Here is a 20,314-nt window from a genome sequence, read left to right as displayed (position 1 = left end):
GTGAAGCCTAAACATTTCGGACATCATTTCCGGTTCATTTGCTTCAAATAGCCCTAAATATGTAATGCACAATGCCACTGGATCTCTATGTCATTAATGTGACATCTTGGTGACCATCCATTATGGTTTGTACACAGACACCGGACAAAATCCGTTAATAGTACAACACATCACAACACACCATATATTTAGTTTTACCTGGAGTGCCAACTCAGAACATGTGCAGCACTGGCATAGTGGTTACAGTGTCCGCTTGCAATGCGTGCGTCCTGTGTTCCAGAGATTTTTTTTTTTTTTTGGGGGGGGGGGGGATTTATTTATTTATTATTATTTTTTAAGAAATACACTTGTTTGGTCTGTTTATTATTTCCAGCTGGGCTCCATTATGTTTTGTACACAGACACCGGATAAAATCCGTTATGGGTACAACACATTGCAGGCGGTGGGGAAGCAAATTCAGTTTGCACTTATTGTGGGCTACAGATTCAATCCTTGGTTCGCGGACTGCATCCGGCGTCTTACTGTACATCAGGAAAAAATGGCAGGGAGACGCTACTTCAGAGGGGAGCTTCTGATCCTGCTTAGGTGGCGGGACCGGCCATTTGCTGCGAACTTGGAGAAGCGGCGGGCTTACAATAAAGCCCGTCGTGAGATCCAAGCAAAATATGGCCAGTCCCGCAGCCTCAGGTCACTCCAGAGGAAGTGGAGTGATCTGGTCACCAGGGAGCCCAGGAAACTGGAATTACTGCGGCTGTCCCTGAGGAGTAAGTACAGTCCAGTACTGCACATTATTACTCATGTATTTAAGTAATGTACATTTCTCTAATGTCCTAGAGGATGCTGGGGTCCATTTAGTACCATGGGGTATAGAGAGGTCTGTAGGAGCAATCGGCACTAAATGACTTTAAACGTGTGGGCTGGCCCCTCCCTCTATGCCCCTCCTCCAGACGGCAGTTTAGAAATTGTGCCCGAAGGAATCTGTTTGGATGGGCAACCATGTTAAGGTCGACAGTCATTAGGTCATTAGGTCGACCACTAGTGGTCGACAGTGACATGGTCGACATGGACTCATGATTGACACATGAAAATGGTCGACATGACAGGTCAGCATATGAAAAGGTAGACATGGCTTTTTTTAAAAATAGATTTTTTTACTTTTTCATGCTTTACCGTACACGAGGACTACGATTTGGAATAGTAACCTGTGCCGAGCACAGCGGTAGCGGAGCGAGGCACCTTGCTCGCAGCATGGCGAGCGAAGCGAGCCATGAAAGGAGATGCGGTACACTAATTCGGGTTCCGTCACTTTATGAAGAAAACGACACCAAAAACAGTCCAAACATTCATGTTGACCTTTTCATGTGTCGACCATTGCCATGTGTCGACCATGAGTGCATGTTGACCATGTCACTGTCGACCAATAGTGGTTGACCTAATGATTGTCGACCTTAACATGGTCGACCATTCATAACGGAACCATGCCTGGACGCCACACACCATACCGCAATGCTCGTTATACCCTATGCCACACACCGCAATGCCCCTTATACATTATGCCACACACTGCAATCCCCTGAAACATTATACTACATACTACAATGCCCATGATATAGGTGTGGATCATAGAATCGACAGAAACTAGGTCAACAATGTTTAGGTCGACCACTATTGGTCGACAGTACCTAGGTCGACAGGGTTGGAAGGTCGACATGAGTTTTTTTTTTTTGTGTTGTTTTGTCCGGAAAGTGACGGGGAACCCCAATTAGTGCACCGTGCCCCCTAGCAGTAGAGGGCTCAGACTCTACTGCGCATGCACAGATCTCCGGGAAAATGGTACGGCGGCCATTTTCACAGAGATTTCTCTACTGCGGATGCGCAGAACTCTGTGAAAATGAGTTTTAACAGCACCTGTGACGTCGGCGGGGGACTCCGGAGAGGTGAGTATTACCCAAATGGGTGCACTGTGTGTGGTGGGGGCCCCCTCTACACACATTGCACCCATTATAGAAACACCAGTGCCTGTGACACATTATGACACACCGCAATGTTCGTGATACATTATGCCACACACCACAATGCCCATTAAACATTAAGTCCTACAGTAAGACTTCTAATTAGTGGTCGACATAATAACATAATGACTGTCAACCTTAGTGTGGTGCACCCAATGACCGTTACCCCGTGTACCTAAGCACCTCCTCAGCCATTATTTACTGTTACAGCATTCAGTATGTGCAGTAATGTACTGTATCTAAGGGCACTGTACGTTCCTTTTTGTACCCAGGGCGTCAGCAGCGGATAAGATGGCGAAGGGCCCAGCAGCAGAGAAGGTGGCGAAGGGCCCGGCACCACTCGTTCGCTGCCATAGCGAGGACCAGCGCCACAAGCAGTACGTCTTGTACTCTCTTTATTGGGTACTCTTTATACCAGTGGTTCCCAAACATTTTTGAGTCACGGCACCCCTAGGCCAAAAGTTTTTCTTATTGAGAAATTTAGAAACAAATAAATAAACAAAAGTAAAATGTGCTTGTACAGTACTGTACTGTATGTCATCCTTAGTTTTAATTACTGTATGTGGTGAGGGACAGGATTCACTTCTGATTGCCCAAATACTGTACTGTAATCTATGATTGGAAGACCCCAGCACTGATTTTGCCTATTACAGTGACAATAAATATTTGAATTGGTTCTTGATCACCCCTGCAAGCGTCTATTTTTATTTTTGAGATTTACCAGTGTCTGTGAAACTGATCATACAGTAGATGTGCTAAATTTAGCACATCTACGATCTGAATTAGGCCCAAGGTGCGATTTGCACCTTGTGAAATGTAAAGTAAACCATGAGGGTATGAATGCTTTTGTTTGATTACTGCTGGGGACAATGGTAATGCTGTGGCCAATGTGTTTAATACAGGCACCCCTGTACCAATTCCTCCGCCGCCGGCATTTGCGGACCCGCCTCGTCCTGGTAAGACATTTTTGTTAAGTTAAGGCTCATTTCACCACTGTTTCTAAACCTTATTCCCCACCCTGTGCCTCTTATCCTACACCTCCCACTGTGCCTCAGCTTCCCCTTGTCTTTTAGCCTATCCCTGCTCCTGTGGCTGAGCCTCCCCAAAACTGTGCTTTATAGGGTTCCTTGGGGGCCTGGTACAGTACAGTATTTACAGTCATTTATCTTTTTTCCCATAAAACAGGTACCGGCCAAGTTCCAGGACCAGGGCGATATGGCCCGGACAACCTCACTAGGGGTACAGTCATAATAATGTTATTTTACATGCATACTGTTCATAAACTTTGATAAAGTGCTGTACAGTATACTGTACAGTACTCAACCTGTCTTACTGTTCTAATACTGTACATTGTTTTTATTTTCACAGACCAACTCCGGCGATTGGTCCTCATTCTGAGGGCGGTGGTCCAACAAATGTTTGTTTATATTTTACGTTGTTTATAAAAAAAAATATATTGTGTTTTTTTCCTTCAAGTTTTTTTATTAAAGTTTTTATATAATTTACAGTTATTTTGTGTTATTATAATTTGTGTTAGTTTCCACCTTAGTACACTAAGGGGGGTATTCAATGCCGGACAAGGGGGCCAGAAGGTTCTGAAAATGGGACTTTTCACACGTTTTATAGGAGAAGTTGCTTTCTCGTATTCAACGGGGTCCCGCGTTGCTTGCCCCCCACCCTCCCGGCGAGGCAAAAACGGCATGTCATTTATTCATTAGGCTCACTCAGATACTGTATGTTTCGGAACGCCTGTATTTCTCTAACATCCTAGAGGATGCTGCTGGCAAGTCTCCCTGCTTTGTGGGACTTAAGGGGGGTACTCACGGAGCGATCACTTAGATTTGACTAGATTGCTTAGATTTTAAGCATGATCACTCCGTGTGTACCACCCACTGCGATAGCGATGCACAGCTCTGCGCATCGCTATCGCTGGTGCTAGATTGGCCTGCATGCAGGCCAATCTAGCAGGTCGTTTGGTGAAATGAGCAGCACCCCCGTCTCCCCCCGCATGCACATCGCGCTGGGCTTGCCCCCTCAGTGACGAAACCTTTCGGACGAACAAGATTTTGGTACCTACCGGTAAATCATTTTCTCGTAGTCCGTAGAGGATGCTGGGCGCCTGCCCAGCGCTTCGTTTTCCTGCTGTTAATTGGTTCAGTACCACTTTGTTTAGTTGAGCACTGCATTGTTACTCGGTAAGTAATGTTTCAGCCATTGCCAATCAGCTCCTAACTGTCATGGTACAGACTGTTTTTGAAAATGGACAGTTATGAGCTGATTTGCTGGTGCAAATTTTCACTCACAGAGAAATGTATCTCAAGGAGGGCTTTCTCTTTGCTAAGAAATGTCATTTACAGTATAACATACACAGTATTGTATGGCTGTCCCTCCCCCCAGTCAAACACCATTTCTGCAGACACTAGATTTCTAAACAATAGAGTTAATCCACTTTACTCTGAATACACATTCAACTGCTGCTAATTGAACAGCAGTGTCTACAGAAACAGGTTTTGACTGGGGGGCAGGGATAGCCATATTGTAAATGACATTTCTTAAAAGAGGTTACTGCATATGGAGTTTGGCCGGCATGCTAGATCTCGCTGCCCTGCTTAGCCCTGCTTCATGTAAGAGAGAGAGAGGAATAAATTTGCACACCGCCAAATCCAAATTATTATTATATTAAACAAAAACAAAACAAAATAAATAAATTTTACAAATTCTCAACAATTCTATAAAATAATCTGTTTGCTATTGACAGCAACTGTCGGATTCTCCGGAGTAGCACTGTAAAAAATAAAAAAACATGGACAGTATTAGAGCATTAATACAGGTTGAGTTTTTGAATAGTATGCATGTAAAATGACATTAGGCACAGGGTGGGGAATAAGGTTAGAAACAGTGGTGAAATGAGCCTTAACTTAACAAAAAGTGTCTTACCGGGACGAGCCGGGTCCGCCGGTCCCGGTGAATGGGTCAGCGAAGTTGGGGTGGATGAGCCCGATGTCACCACCGAAAATGATGGAGCAGGCATTGCTGGGGAAATAAGTGCACTGTCAGTTTAATAATGTACACTGCACATGTGGTGTTTTATTTAAATCACAGTAAAGAAGGTACAGTACAGTTTAGAACTCGGGGGTCTAGGTTTAGTATTCTACCGTAGATCTCATGGGGCCCTAAACAAAATGAGATCTACAGGGCCCTAAGCAGATTCTTTGGTTAACTTGTTATACTGTAAATCCCCCACTGTGTACTGTAGTGTAGAGACAGTATTCTTAAAAGTTGAATACAGTACAGTCAGTAATGTATAGTACAGTAGTTCTTACATGGTAGTGCAGGAGTGTCGGGCCACTCCTCAGATTCCTCCTCTGGTAGTATGGGGGAATGTACTGTGGATACAGAAATGTTCGGTCACTTTCCGAAATGATAGTAATACAGTACAGCATACAGAAATACTATAAAATATCATACAGCAGCACATGTGAACACCAATAAAGTACAGTAAGAAGATTATTGATGCTGGAGACCCGGAACGGACGATCGAGGTCGGGCCCTGTGTCGATCCCTCTGGAGCTAATGGTGTCCAGTAGCCTAAGAAGCACAAGCTAGCTGCAAGCAGGTAGGTTTGCTTCTCTCCCCTCAGTCCCTCGTAGCAGTGAGTCTGTTGCCAGCAGATCTCACTGAAAATAAAAAACCTAACAAATACTTTCTTTACTAGAAGCTCAGGAGAGCCCCTAGAGTGCAACCAGCTCAGGCCGGGCACAGATTCTAACTGAGGTCTGGAGGAGGGGCATAGAGGGAGGAGCCAGTGCACACCAGATATAGTACCCAGTCTCCTGCGGAGCCCGTCTATTCCCATGGTCCTTACGGAGTACCCAGCATCCACTAGGAAGTCAGAGAAAATAACAATTTACTCACCGGTAATTCTATTTCTCGTAGTCCGTAGTGGATGCTGGGGACTCCGTAAGGACCATGGGGAATAGCGGCTCCGCAGGAGACTGGGCACATCTAAAGAAAGATTTAGGACTATCTGGTGTGCACTGGCTCCTCCCCCTATGACCCTCCTCCAGACCTCAGTTAAGATACTGTGCCCGGAAGAGCTGACACAATAAGGAAGGATTTTGAATCCCGGGTAAGACTCATACCAGTCACACCAATCACACCGTACAACTTGTGATAATAACCCAGTTAACAGTATGATAACAATGGAGCCTCTGAACAGATGGCTCCCAACAATAACCCGATTAGTTAATAATAACTATTTACAAGTATTGCAGACAATCCGCACTTGGGATGGGCGCCCAGCATCCACTACGGACTACGAGAAATAGAATTAACGGTGAGTAAATTCTTATTTTCTCTGACGTCCTAGTGGATGCTGGGGACTCCGTAAGGACCATGGGGATTATACCAAAGCTCCCAAACGGGCGGGAGAGTGCGGATGACTCTGCAGCACCGAATGAGCAAACTCAAGGTCCTCCTCAGCCAGGGTATCAAATTTCAAAAACAATTAGCCACCAATGTGCGCTGTTAATAACATATAGAGCAGCTGGGAATCAACTCAAATGGTGTTCATCAACCACCAAAAATACAATATGGACAAAAGAGTGAGTGATTTGCCCTGCGCTTATCTATTAAAACATGTATACATATTCCACCTCAGTGAAGAGAATACAGTATTCCACACACATAAAGAATCAAAAAATAGGTACTAAGCTTTTATTGTGCAGGTGATACGAATTCCTATCGCAGCTTTTCCACAGTGTTGTAGGCCCACTCTTTTTTGCGATTAAACCTAAAACAACATAAGCGCTCCTCTCCACAATTGCTCAAAAAAGCATAGGGAAAATGAGCACAAAAGAAGACATTAATAGTGCAGCGTTCTCTAAACCAGGGACACCAGCTTTAATCGAGTGCACTTACAGCATATGAGTTTTGCAACAGCATATAGAAATCCTTTCAAGGTGGACCCAACTGTAAAGGACGTCAGACTAGCCAACGATTCTTCTTAATAGTGGTAAAAACGTCTTCTTAGTGCTGCAATCTGCAATAAAATATGCGCTCCCCTCGATTTGCATAGGGGGGATGAGCACAATAATAGAAATAATAGTGCAGCGTTCTTTACTGTAAAAACACTCACTTTAATAAAATACACTTACAACAAATGAATTAAAAGATGGCATAAACATCCTATTTAGGGGCAACCACGGCTACACAAAGGACATCTTACGGAGCTGCACTGTTGTTCCCAGAACAGGTGTGAAGATGGTCAGCAAATCCGGATACTGTATTCACCCTCCAGATGAAATGTCCAGCGCCAAGGAATGTCCCCACAGGTAATGCCACTGCTCATACTTAAACGCGTTTTCGGATCCCAGTGGATCCTTCCTCAGAAGTGTAACATGAGCAGTTCACCGTTCCTTTTAACACAGCCTAAATGACTGAAATTGCAGACACCTGAATTCACGTTCCGTGAATACCGGAAATGACGTCAGTCCGGATGCGGCACCTTGCGTTCCATGCGTGCGGTCCACAGTCAGATAATTTCCTTTTTCCCTCCAAATGCGGAAGTGACGAATCCGGAAGTGGCTAACGCGATTTGCGTTCCACAGACAGACATCACGGATCCAGGAAATAACTGGCACCAATCACGTACCACATATGTTTCATTATTTAGTCCCGAATCCAATCATTATAATAATGAATAATACTAGACAAATATAAACATTTGAACAAAGTAAAAAAACGGGATAAAAAGTACATTAGCTAATCATCCAATAAAAAACGGGGTGTCATTACACATTTAATTAATGGTCTAAAACATCATCCAGTAGAAAGTGTAGTTAAAAACAAAAAGAATTTAGCAGAAAAATCAGGTTAAAAAGCACTTCAATAAAAAATGTTTCTAGAGTGGCAAGTAATAAACTGATTAATCAAAAAGATATTTTCATTAACAGTGAATTGAGTGAATTTAGTAGTGCTACTCTTAACAGTACGACACATAAGGCAGGCCCCACACCTGTGAAAGCCCTTTGTACGGATACTTTATCGAACCTCTGTGTCTAAACTGCTGTGTACTAATTGATCTTTCAATGCCGGTGCCCTTCTATAAATAAAAGTGGGTCTTAAAGGTAAACTGTCAGATAAGATTGGGTCCTGCAATAATAATTTCCAATTATTCCTAAAGACTTTTTCAATATCTTTGAACCTATTATTAAACTGACTAACAAATGCCCATTTAAATTTATCCCTAGTTGAATCAGTTTTTTCTTTTTCTTTAGTTTTAAGGAGGTCTTCTCTTTTAATACAATCTATTTTAGATCTCGCTTTTGCTACAGTGGATTGTGAATAACCTTTTTGAAGGAACCGACCCGACATTTCATCTAATTGTTGTTGACATACTAAGTCATCTGTGCAATTCCTTTTAACTCGTGAGAACTGGCCATAAGGAATTCCGTCCAGCCAGTTCTCATGGTGAAGACTGGATCTCTCGATGAAGCTATTTGAGTCGGTTCATTTTCTATAAGTTCTAGTCTTCAAGACAGAATCTTCAATATAAATCAATAAATCAAGAAAATGGATCTCAGTAGCACTTGATTCAAAAGTTAATTTAATATTCATAGTGTTACTATTAAGGCTATTTTTGAACAATTCCAGGCAAGCTTCTCCTCCCCTCCATACAAATAAAATATTGTCAATAAAACGATGCCAGGATACCAGGCCCGCCACCAAACCACCATTTTGCCAAATATGGTGGTCTTCCCAGTACGCCATAAACAAATTGGCGTAACTGGGGGCGAACCTGGTACCCATGGCTGTACCAACCACCTGTATGTAGAAATTGTTGTTAAAACTGAAATAATTATTCATCAAAATAAATTTGTTTCCTTCTAAGATAAACTCCTTCACAGGTGTACTTAGGTCACTTTTGTCCAAAAAATAAGAAACGGCCAATAGACCACTTTCCATCTCTATAACAGTGTATAACGTACTCACGTCTGCACTACATAAATATAAACCTGTTTCCCATTCCAATGTATTCAACTGTCTTAATACATCGCCTGTATCTTTTAAATAAGCCTTTGTCTGGCAAACCAATGGCTGGAGATAAAAATCAATAAGGGCGGACAAATTTGAAGTAAGGCTATTACACCCCGATATTATAGGGCGTCCAGGGGGGTTTTCACAATTTTTGTGGACCTTGGGTAAGGTATATATAGTTGGTATTGATGGGTTTTTTATATTAACAAATTCAAATTCCTTTTGTGTGATGACACCATTTTCTAAAGCTTTTTTAGTTAGATCCAATAAAGCTTTCTCTATCTTAGTAGTAGGGTCACTCTTTAATTTCTTATAAGTAACTCCATCATTCAGTTGTTTCAGGATCTCCTCTATATATTTGTCCCTATCCATTAGCACAACCCCTCCCCCCTTATCGGCAGGTTTAATTACCAATTCTAAATCATCTTTCAGTGATTTAATTGCTCTAAATTCTTTGTTGGTTAAATTAAGACGTCTGTTTGCTAAAGAAGAAAGCAGTGAACAGACGTCTTAATTTAATTAACCTGCCGATAAGGGGGGAGGGGTTGTGCTAATGGATAGGGACAAATATATAGAGGAGATCCTGAAACAACTGAATGATGGAGTTACTTATAAGAAATTAAAGAGTGACCCTACTACTAAGATAGAGAAAGCTTTATTGGATCTAACTAAAAAAGCTTTAGAAAATGGTGTCATCACACAAAAGGAATTTGAATTTGTTAATATAAAAAACCCATCAATTCCAACTATATATACCTTACCCAAGGTCCACAAAAATTGTGAAAACCCCCCTGGACGCCCTATAATATCGGGCTGTAATAGCCTTACTTCAAATTTGTCCGCCCTTATTGATTTTTATCTCCAGCCATTGGTTTGCCAGACAAAGGCTTATTTAAAAGATACAGGCGATGTATTAAGACAGTTGAATACATTGGAATGGGAAACAGGTTTATATTTATGTAGTGCAGACGTGAGTACGTTATACACTGTTATAGAGATGGAAAGTGGTCTATTGGCCGTTTCTTATTTTTTGGACAAAAGTGACCTAAGTACACCTGTGAATGAGTTTATCTTAGAAGGAATCAAATTTATTTTGTTGAATAATTATTTCAGTTTTAACAACAATTTCTACATACAGGTGGTTGGTACAGCCATGGGTACCAGGTTCGCCCCCAGTTACGCCAATTTGTTTATGGCATACTGGGAAGACCACCATATTTGGCAAAATGGTGGTTTGGTGGCGGGCCTGGTATCCTGGCATCGTTTTATTGACGATATTTTATGTGTATGGAGGGGAGGAGAAGCTTGCCTGGAATTGTTCAAAAATAGCCTTAATAGTAACACTATGAATATTAAATTAACTTTTGAATCAAGTGCTACTGAGATCCATTTTCTTGATTTATTGATTTATATTGAAGATTCTGTCTTGAAGACTAGAACTTATAGAAAATGAACCGACTCAAATAGCTTCATCGAGAGATCCAGTCTTCACCATGAGAACTGGCTGGACGGAATTCCTTATGGCCAGTTCTCACGAGTTAAAAGGAATTGCACAGATGACTTAGTATGTCAACAACAATTAGATGAAATGTCGGGTCGGTTCCTTCAAAAAGGTTATTCACAATCCACTGTAGCAAAAGCGAGATCTAAAATAGATTGTGTTAAAAGAGAAGACCTCCTTAAAACTAAAGAAAAAGAAAAAACTGATTCAACTAGGGATAAATTTAAATGGGCATTTGTTAGTCAGTTTAATAATAGGTTCAAAGATATTGAAAAAGTCTTTAGGAATAATTGGAAATTATTATTGCAGGACCCAATCTTATCTGACAGTTTACCTTTAAGACCCACTTTTATTTATAGAAGGGCACCGGCATTGAAAGATCAATTAGTACACAGCAGTTTAGACACAGAGGTTCGACAAAGTATCCGTACAAAGGGCTTTCACAGGTGTGGGGCCTGCCTTATGTGTCGTACTGTTAAGAGTAGCACTACTAAATTCACTCAATTCACTGTTAATGAAAATATCTTTTTTATTAATCAGTTTATTACTTGCCACTCTAGAAACATTATTTATGTCCTAGAGTGCAGTTGTGGATTACGATATGTCGGCAAGACCTCGAGAGCATTAAAGGTTCGTCTTGCTGAACATATCTACAATACCAGAAAAGGGCTCGATACGCATACCGTATCAGCTCATTTTAAAAGGGTACATGACAAAAATGAATGTCATTTTACAAACTTTTATGGTATTGAACAAGTATTACCAAAGAATAGGACCAGAGATGTAGAATTAAGATTGTCACAAGCAGAAATGCGGTGGATCTATAAATTGAAAACCTTGATCCCCCATGGTCTGAACAGTGAATTTGAATTGAAGTGCTTTTTAACCTGATTTTTCTGCTAAATTCTTTTTGTTTTTAACTACACTTTCTACTGGATGATGTTTTAGACCATTAATTAAATGTGTAATGACACCCCGTTTTTTATTGGATGATTAGCTAATGTACTTTTTATACCGTTTTTTTACTTTGTTCAAATGTTTATATTTTTCTAGTATTATTCATTATTATAATGATTGGATTCGGGACTAAATAATGAAACATATGTGGAACGTGATTGGTGCCAGTTATTTCCTAGATCCGTGATGTCTGTCTGTGGAACGCAAATCGCGTTAGCCACTTCCGGATTCATCACTTCCGCATTTGGAGGGAAAAAGGAAATTATCTGACTGTGGACCGCACGCATGGAACGCAAGGTGCCGCATCCGGACTGACGTCATTTCCGGTATTCACGGAACGTGAATTCAGGTGTCTGCAATTTCAGTCATTTAGGCTGTGTTAAAAGGAACGGTGAACTGCTCATGTTACACTTCTGAGGAAGGATCCACTGGGATCCGAAAACGCGTTTAAGTATGAGCAGTGGCATTACCTGTGGGGACATTCCTTGGCGCTGGACATTTCATCTGGAGGGTGAATACAGTATCCGGATTTGCTGACCATCTTCACACCTGTTCTGGGAACAACAGTGCAGCTCCGTGAGATGTCCTTTGTGTAGCCGTGGTTGCCCCTAAATAGGATGTTTATGCCATCTTTTAATTCATTTGTTGTAAGTGTATTTTATTAAAGTGAGTGTTTTTACAGTAAGGAACGCTGCACTATTATTTCTATTATTGTGCTCATCCTCCCTATGCAAATCGAGGGGAGCGCATATTTTATTGCAGATTGCAGCACTAAGAAGACGTTTTTACCACTATTAAGAAGAATCGTTGGCTAGTCTGACGTCCTTTACAGTTGGGTCCACCTTGAAAGGATTTCTATATGCTGTTGCAAAACTCATATGCTGTAAGTGCACTCGATTAAAGCTGGTGTCCCTGGTTTAGAGAACGCTGCACTATTATTGTCTTCTTTTGTGCTCATTTTCCCTATGCTTTTTTGAGCAATTGTGGAGAGGAGCGCTTATGTTGTTTTAGGTTTAATCGCAAAAAAGAGTGGGCCTACAACACTGTGGAAAAGCTGCGATAGGAATTCGTATCACCTGCACAATAAAAGCTTAGTACCTATTTTTTGATTCTTTATGTGTGTGGAATACTGTATTCTCTTCACTGAGGTGGAATATGTATACATGTTTTAATAGATAAGCGCAGGGCAAATCACTCACTCTTTTGTCCATAGGGTATCAAATTTGTAAAACTTAGCAAAAGTGTTAGACCCTGTCCAAGTAGCCGCTCGGCAAAGTTGCAGTGAGGAGACCCCTCGGGCAGCCGCCCAAGATGAGCCCACCTTCCTTGTGGAATGGGCTTTTACAGATTTAGGCTGCGGTAGTCCTACCGCATAATGTGCAAGCTGAATAGTGCTACAAATCCAGCGCGCAATAGTCTGCTTAGAAGCAGGAGCACCCAGCTTGTTGGGTGCATACAGGATAAACAGCGAGTCAGTTTTCCTGACACTAGCCGTCCTGGAAACATAAATTTTCAGGGCCCTGACTACGTCCAGTAACTTGGAATCCTCCAAGTCCCTAGTAGCCGCAGGCACCACAATAGGTTGGTTCAAGTGAAAAGCTGATACCACCTTCGGGAGAAACTGAGGACGAGTCCTCAAGTCTGCCCTATCCATATGGAAAATCAAATAAGGGCTTTTACAAGACAAAGCCGCCAATTCTGATACACGCCTGGCCGAAGCCAGGGCCAACAGCATGACCACTTTCCACGTGAGATATTTCAAATCCACGGTTTTAAGTGGCTCAAACCAATGTGATTTCAGGAACTCCAAAACCACATTGAGATCCCAAGGTGCCACTGGGGGCACAAAAGGAGGCTGAATATGCAGAACTCCTTTGACAAATTTCTGAACTTCAGGCAGTGAAGCCAGTTCTTTCTGGAAGAAAATCGACAGAGCCGAAATCTGGACCTTAATGGACCCCAATTTGAGGCCCAACGTCACCCCTGCTTGCAGGAAATGCAGGAATCGACCCAGTTGAAATTCCTCCGTTGGGGCCTTCCTGGCCTCACACCAAGCAACATATTTCCGCCAAATGCGGTGATAATGTTTTGCAGTGACATCCTTCCTGGCTTTGATCAGGGTAGGGATGACTTCTTCCGGAATGCCTTTTTCCTTCAGGATCCGGTGTTCAACCGCCATGCCGTCAAACGCAGCCGCGGTAAGTCTTGGAACAGGCAGGGCCCCTGCTGCAGCAGGTCCCGCCTTAGCGGCAGAGGCCATGGGTCCTCTGAAAGCATCTCTTGAAGTTCCGGGTACCAAGCCCTTCTTGGCCAATCCGGAACCACGAGTATAGTTCTCACTCCTCCCCTTCGTATTATTCTCAGTACCTTGGGAATGAGAGGCAGAGGAGGAAACACATAAACCGACTGGTACACCCACGGTGTTACTAGAGCGTCCACAGCGATCGCCTGAGGGTCCCTTGACCTGGCGCAATATCTTTTTAGCTTTTTGTTGAGGCGGGACGCCATCATGTCCACCTGTGGTCTTTCCCAACGGTTTACCAGCATTTGGAAGACTTCTGGATGAAGTCCCCATTCTCCCGGGTGGAGGTCGTGCCTGCTGAGGAAGTCTGCTTCCCAGTTGTCCACTCCCGGAATGAACACTGCTGCCAGTGCTAACACGTGATTTTCCGCCCATCGGAGAATCCTTGTGGCTTCTGCCATTGCCCTTCTGCTTCTTGTGCCGCCCTGCCTGTTTACATGGGCGACCGCCGTGATGTTGTCTGATTGGATCAGTACCGGCTGGTTTTGAAGCAGGGGTCTTGCTTGGCTTAGGGCATTGTAAATGGCTCTTAGCTCCAGAATATTTATGTGAAGTGAAATCTCCTGATTTGACCACAGTCCCTGGAAATTTCTTCTTTGTGTGACCGCTCCCCAGCCCCGAAGGCTGGCATCCGTGGTCACCAGGACCCAGTCCTGTATTCCGAATCTGCGTCCCTCTAGGAGATGAGTCCTCTGCAGCCACCACAGTAGTGACACCCTGGTCCTTGCTGACAGGGTTATCCGCTGCTGCATCTGGAGATGCGACCCGGACCACTGGTCCAACAGGTCCCACTGGAAAATCCTTGCGTGGAACCTTCCGAATGGAATTGCTTCGTATGAAGCTACCATTTTTCCCAGGACTCGCATGCATTGATGTACCGACACCTGTCCTGGTTTTAGGAGGTTTCTGACTAGAGATGACAACTCCTCGGCTTTTTCCACTGGAAGAAACACTTTTTTCTGGTCTGTGTCCAGAATCATTCCCAGGAACAGAAGACGTGTCGTCGGGACCAGCTGTGACTTTGGGATATTGAGAATCCAGCCGTGCTGCTGCAGCACTTCCCGAGAAAGTGCTACCCCCACTAACAACTGTTCCTTGGACCTCGCCTTTATCAGGAGATCGTCCAAGTACGGGATAATTAAAACCCCCTTCTTCCGAAGGAGTATCATCATTTCGGCCATTACCTTGGTAAAGACCCTCGGTGCCGTGGATAACCCAAACGGCAGCGTCTGGAACTGATAGTGACAGTCCTGTACCACAAACCTGAGGTACTCCTGGTGAGGAGGGTAAATGGGGACATGCAGGTAGGCATCCTTGATGTCCAGAGAAACCATGTAATCCCCCTCGTCCAGGCTCGCAATAACCGCCCTGAGCGATTTCATCTTGAACTTGAACTTTCTGATATACGTGTTCAAGGATTTTAAATTTAAGATGGGTCTCACCGAACCGTCCGGTTTCGGTACCACAAACATTGTGGAATAGTAACCCTTTCCTTGTTGAAGGAGGGGTACCTTGACAATCACTTGCTGTGAATACAGTTTTTGGATAGCCACCAACACTGCCTCCCTAGCAGAGGGAGTTGCTGGTAAAGGCAGATTTTAGAAAACGGTGGGGGGGAGACGTCTCGAATTCCAGCCTGTACCCCTGAGATACTACTTGAAGGATCCAGGGATCCACCTGTGAGAGAGCCCACTGTGTGCTGAAATTTCTGAGACGGGCCCCCACCGTACCCGGGTCCGCCTGTGAAGCCCCAGCGTCATGCTGTGGACTTACCGGACGCGGGGGAGGACTTCTGCTCTTGGGAACTGGCTGTGTGCTGCAGCTTTTTCCCTCTACCTTTGCCTCTCGGCAGAAAGGATGCGCCTCGAGCCCTCTTGTGTTTATGGGGCCGAAAGGACTGTTCTTGATAATACGGTGCTTTCTTTTGTTGTGGGGTAGCCTGTGGCAAAAATGTCGATTTCCCTGCCGTAGCTGTGGAAACGAGGTCTGAAAGACCATCCCCAAACAGTTCCACCCCCCTATAAGGCAAAACTTCCATGTGCCTTTTTGAATCGGCATCACCTGACCACTGCCGAGTCCATAACCCCCTTCTGGCGGCAATGGACATTGCGCTTATTTTTGATGCCAGCCGGCAAATATATTCCTCTGTGCATCACGCATGTATAAGACAGCGTCTTTTATATGCTCTATTGTCAGCAAAATATTGTCCCTATCCAGAGTATCAATATTATGCGACAGGGAATCTGACCACGCAGCAGCAGCACTGCACATCCATGCCGATGCAATCGCTGGTCGCAATATAATGCCCGTGTGTGTATATATAGCTTTTAGGGTAGCCTCCTGTTTTCTATCAGCAGGATACTTTAGGGAGGCCGTATACGGAGACGGTAGTGCCACCTTTTTTGATAAACGTGTAAGCGCTTTATCTACCCTAGGGGGTGTTTCCCAACGTGACCTATCCTCTAGCGGGAAAGGGTACGCTGCCAATAACCGTTTAGAAATTATCAATTTTTTTATCGGGGGAAGTCCACGCTTCCTCACACACCTCATTTAATTCCTCAGATGCAGGAAAAACTACTGGTAGTTTTTTCTCACCAAACATAATACCCTTTTTTGTGGTACCTGGGGTACTATCAGAAATGTGTAATACATTTTTCATTGCCTCAATCATGTAACGGGTGGCCCTATTGGAAGGTACACTAGTCTCATCGTCGTCGACACTGGAGTCGGTATCCGTGTCAACATCTGTGTCTGCCATCTGAGGTAGCGGGCGTTTTAAAGCCCCTGATGACATTTGAGACGCTTGGACAGGCACAAGCTGAGTAGCCGGCTGTCCTATGTCGTCAAACCTTTTATGTAAGGAGCTGACACTGTCACGTAATTCCTTCCATAAGTCCATCCACACAGGTGTCGACCCCGCAGGGGGTGACATCACATTTACAGGCATTTGCTCTGCCTCCACATCATTTTCCTCATCATACATGTCGACACAGCAGTACCGACACACAGCACACACAGAGGGAATGCTCTGACAGAGGACAGGACCCCACAAAGCCCTTTGGGGAGACAGAGGGAGAGTATGCCAGCACACACCAGAGCGCTATATAACAGAGGGATATCACTATACAGAGTGTTTTCCCCTATAGCTGCTTGTATTATATATATTGCGCCTAAATTTATTGCCCCCCCTCTCTTTTTTACCCTTTCTGTAGTGCAGGACTGCAGGGGAGAGCCAGGGAGCGATCCTTCCAGCGGAGCTGTGAGGGAAAATGGCGCCAGTGTGCTGAGGGAGATGGCCCCGCCCCTTTTTCGGCGGGCTTTCTCCCGCTGTTTGTGTAATTCTGGCAGGGGTAATTTACACCTATATAACCTCTAGGGCTATATATGGTGTCAGTTTTGCCAGCCAAGGTGTTAATATTGCTGCTCAGGGCGCCCCCCCCCAGCGCTCTGCACCCATCAGTGACCGAAGTGTGTGGTGTGCATGAGGAGCAATGGCGCACAGCTGCAGTGCTGTGCACTACTTTGGAGAAGACAGAAGTCTTCAGCCGCCGATTTTCCGGACACTTCTTGCTTCTGGCTCTGTAAGGGGGACCTCGGCGCGGCTCCGGGAACGAACACCAAGGCCGGTTCCTGCGGTCGATCCCTCTGGAGCTAATGGTGTCCAGTAGCCTAAGAAGCCCAAGCTACCACCACTTAGGTAGGTTCGCTTCTTCTCCCCTTAGTCCCTCGTTGCAGTGAGCCTGTTGCCAGCAGGTCTCACTGTAAAATAAAAAACCTAAACTATACTTTCTTTCTAGGAGCTCAGGAGAGCCCCTAGTGTGCATCCAGCTCGGCCGGGCACAGAAATCTAACTGAGGTCTGGAGGAGGGTCATAGGGGGAGGAGCCAGTGCACACCAGATAGTCCTAAATCTTTCTTTAGATGTGCCCAGTCTCCTGCGGAGCTGCTATTCCCCATGGTCCTTACGGAGTCCCCAGCATCCACTAGGACGTCAGAGAAATTATGTTTACTGTCATGTAATCAGTGGCGTAACTACTAACCCCGCAGCCCCCATGGTGGCTTGGAGGTGCAGGGCTGCAGGCGGAGCTGCCACTGATTTAGCACAGATTGACATTCGGACGAGCTGCTGTCGCTGCTTCTTGAGGGGAGGGGAGGAGAGTGTGCAGTGTGCGCCTCTCCTGCCCCTCTGTGTCTACTTTCAATTCGGCGCCAGCCCGTGAGCCAATCAGAGCTCGCGGTCCGGCAGCCAAGGCTCCTGAATCTGTGTTCTCCTACAGTACGGTAATGTAGCTATCCTACTCTACTTTGGACACCATGCGTAGAAAGGTGCAGTACTCTACAGTATCCATACAGAAAGACAGGGGAAGACCAGCAGTGAGATTGCTTGACAACTACAGTATTACTGTATGTTGTACAGTATGTACAGTACTACGTATACTATCACACTATCAACACTGAGCCACTTGAGGGAAGATAAAAATTCACAGGGTCATCATACTGTAAATCATCATTAACAACAGAACATGTACATTACAGTGCAGTACTTACAGCCTGGGGGAGGCCTGGTGTATGCAGGAGGTAGTGCTGCTGCCACCTCCTCATTCGAGGAGCAGGAGGCACAGTACAGGGTTCTTTCTGGGTTGGTCTACCCACCACTGTCCGTGCTAGCGCCCGAGGGGCTGGCTGGCCTGGCTTCCTACTGCTGGACTGTTGAAAAAAAATGGCAGCACAATTTTCAATAGGATAGATGAGGCAGGGTGGGAGGAGATGAGGAGATGGAGACAGAGAGACAAAATACTGTACTTATGACAACACAGGCGGCGCGTTGTGTCACACAGTGGTAAAAGACACGCAGCTACTTCCCTAGCCCTGGTCTTACCCATGGACTACACTGATTGTTGATTTGTATTTGGCTATGTACTAGGCAATATTGTATTATATTGTATGATGTTATTGTTACAAGGGTACAGTTATGTTTTCGATGTATATATATGAATGTATTGGTTATTGTGTTATAGTTTGTAAAATAATGTTTCCCCCATGTGACTGATCAGATAACCTGTGTATTTGCTGTTGGGTAGATACAGCCAGTATCAGATGTCAGGCCATACAACCCCCTCATTCTTCCCCACACAATGGATTCCAGGCCACACAATCAGATTAAGTAAGGTTACTTTAGGTAACATCCATTGGCCACAGCATTACCATTGTCCACAGCAGTAATCAAGCAAAAGCATTCATACCCTCATGGTTTACTGTACATTTCACAAGGTGCAAATCGCACCTGGGGCCTAATTCAGATCAGATCGTAGATGTGCTAAATTTAGCACATCTATAATCAGTTTTACAGACACTGGTAAATCTCAAAAATAAAAATAGACGCTTGCAGGGGTGATCAAGAACCAATTCAAATATTTATTGTCACTGTAATAGGCAAAATCAGTGCTGGGGTCTTCCAATCATAAATTACAGTACAGTATTTGTGCAATCAGAAGTGAATCCTGTCCCTCACCACATACAGTAATTAAACCTAAGGATGACATACAGTACAGTACTGTACAAGCACATTTTACTTTTGTTTATTTATTTGTTTCTAAATTTCTCAATAAGAAACTTTTGGCCTAGGGGTGCCGTGACTCAAAAACGATTGGGAACCACTGGTATAAACAGTACCCAATAAAGAGAGTACAAGACTTACTGCTTGTGGCGCTGGTCCCCGCTATGGCAGCGAACGAGTGGTGCCGGGCCCTTCGCCACCTTCTCTGCTGCTGGGCCCTTCGCAATTTTATCCGCTGCTGACGCCCTGGGTACAAAAAGGAACGTACAGTGCCCTTAGATACAGTACATTACTGCAAATACTGAATGCTGTAACAGTAAATAATGGCTGAGGAGGTGCTTAGGTACACGGGGTAACGGTCATTGGGTGCACCACACTAAGGTTGACAGTCATTATGTCGACCACTATTGGTCGACAGTGTTGATAGGTGGACATGGTCTATAAGTGGACATGTGCTAGGTCGTCATGAAAATAGGTCGACATGGTACTATTGACATTTTTGGATATCGTTTTTTTCACAGAGTGACCGGGAACCCCAATTAGTGGTCAACCTAATGAATATTGACCTAATGATGGTTGACCATATAATCGGATACTGGTCACTATTCCCATTTGTACCCCATGTGGATCGTAAAATATGAAAAAGTTCAAAAATGAAAACATTTTAGAAAAATGCATGTCAACCTTTTGTCATGTCGATATAGTACGTCTACCAAGAGGCCCTGATGACCTAGACACCCTGTTGACCTACTTACTATCGACCAATTGTGGTCAACCTAGACACTGTCGACCTAAGTATTGTCGACCCCAAAGTGACGGGGTCGGGGGTCGTAAAGTGACGGGGAACCCGAATTAGTGTACCGCATCTCCTTGCATGGCTTGCTTCGCTCGTAATGCGGCGGGCAAGGTGCCTCGCTCCGCTACCGCTGTGCTCGGCACAGGTTACTA

General features: G+C 44.4%; 2 long non-coding RNA genes across 2 annotated transcripts; one reads left to right on the top strand and one right to left on the bottom strand.

Moving 5' to 3' along the window:
• Nucleotides 1-2,286: 2,286 nt before the first annotated feature.
• On the top strand, nucleotides 2,287-3,251 carry LOC134947511 (uncharacterized). Its single transcript, XR_010182589.1, has 3 exons — nucleotides 2,287-2,389; nucleotides 2,915-2,968; nucleotides 3,198-3,251. It is a non-coding gene; the product is annotated as an uncharacterized LOC134947511 (long non-coding RNA).
• A 1,482-nt stretch (nucleotides 3,252-4,733) lies between these two features.
• LOC134947510 (uncharacterized) lies at nucleotides 4,734-19,606 on the bottom strand. Its single transcript, XR_010182588.1, has 5 exons — nucleotides 19,508-19,606; nucleotides 18,358-18,516; nucleotides 5,336-5,398; nucleotides 4,950-5,045; nucleotides 4,734-4,796 (listed from the first exon to the last, which is right to left on the bottom strand). It is a non-coding gene; the product is annotated as an uncharacterized LOC134947510 (long non-coding RNA).
• Between the last annotated feature and the right edge of the window lie 708 nt (nucleotides 19,607-20,314).

Source organism: Pseudophryne corroboree, chromosome 8 (genome assembly GCF_028390025.1).
Source record: "Pseudophryne corroboree isolate aPseCor3 chromosome 8, aPseCor3.hap2, whole genome shotgun sequence".
NCBI lineage: Eukaryota > Metazoa > Chordata > Amphibia > Anura > Myobatrachidae > Pseudophryne > Pseudophryne corroboree.
The sequence above is the reverse complement of the archived record's forward strand: the minus strand, read 5'-3'. Positions and strand labels throughout refer to the sequence as shown.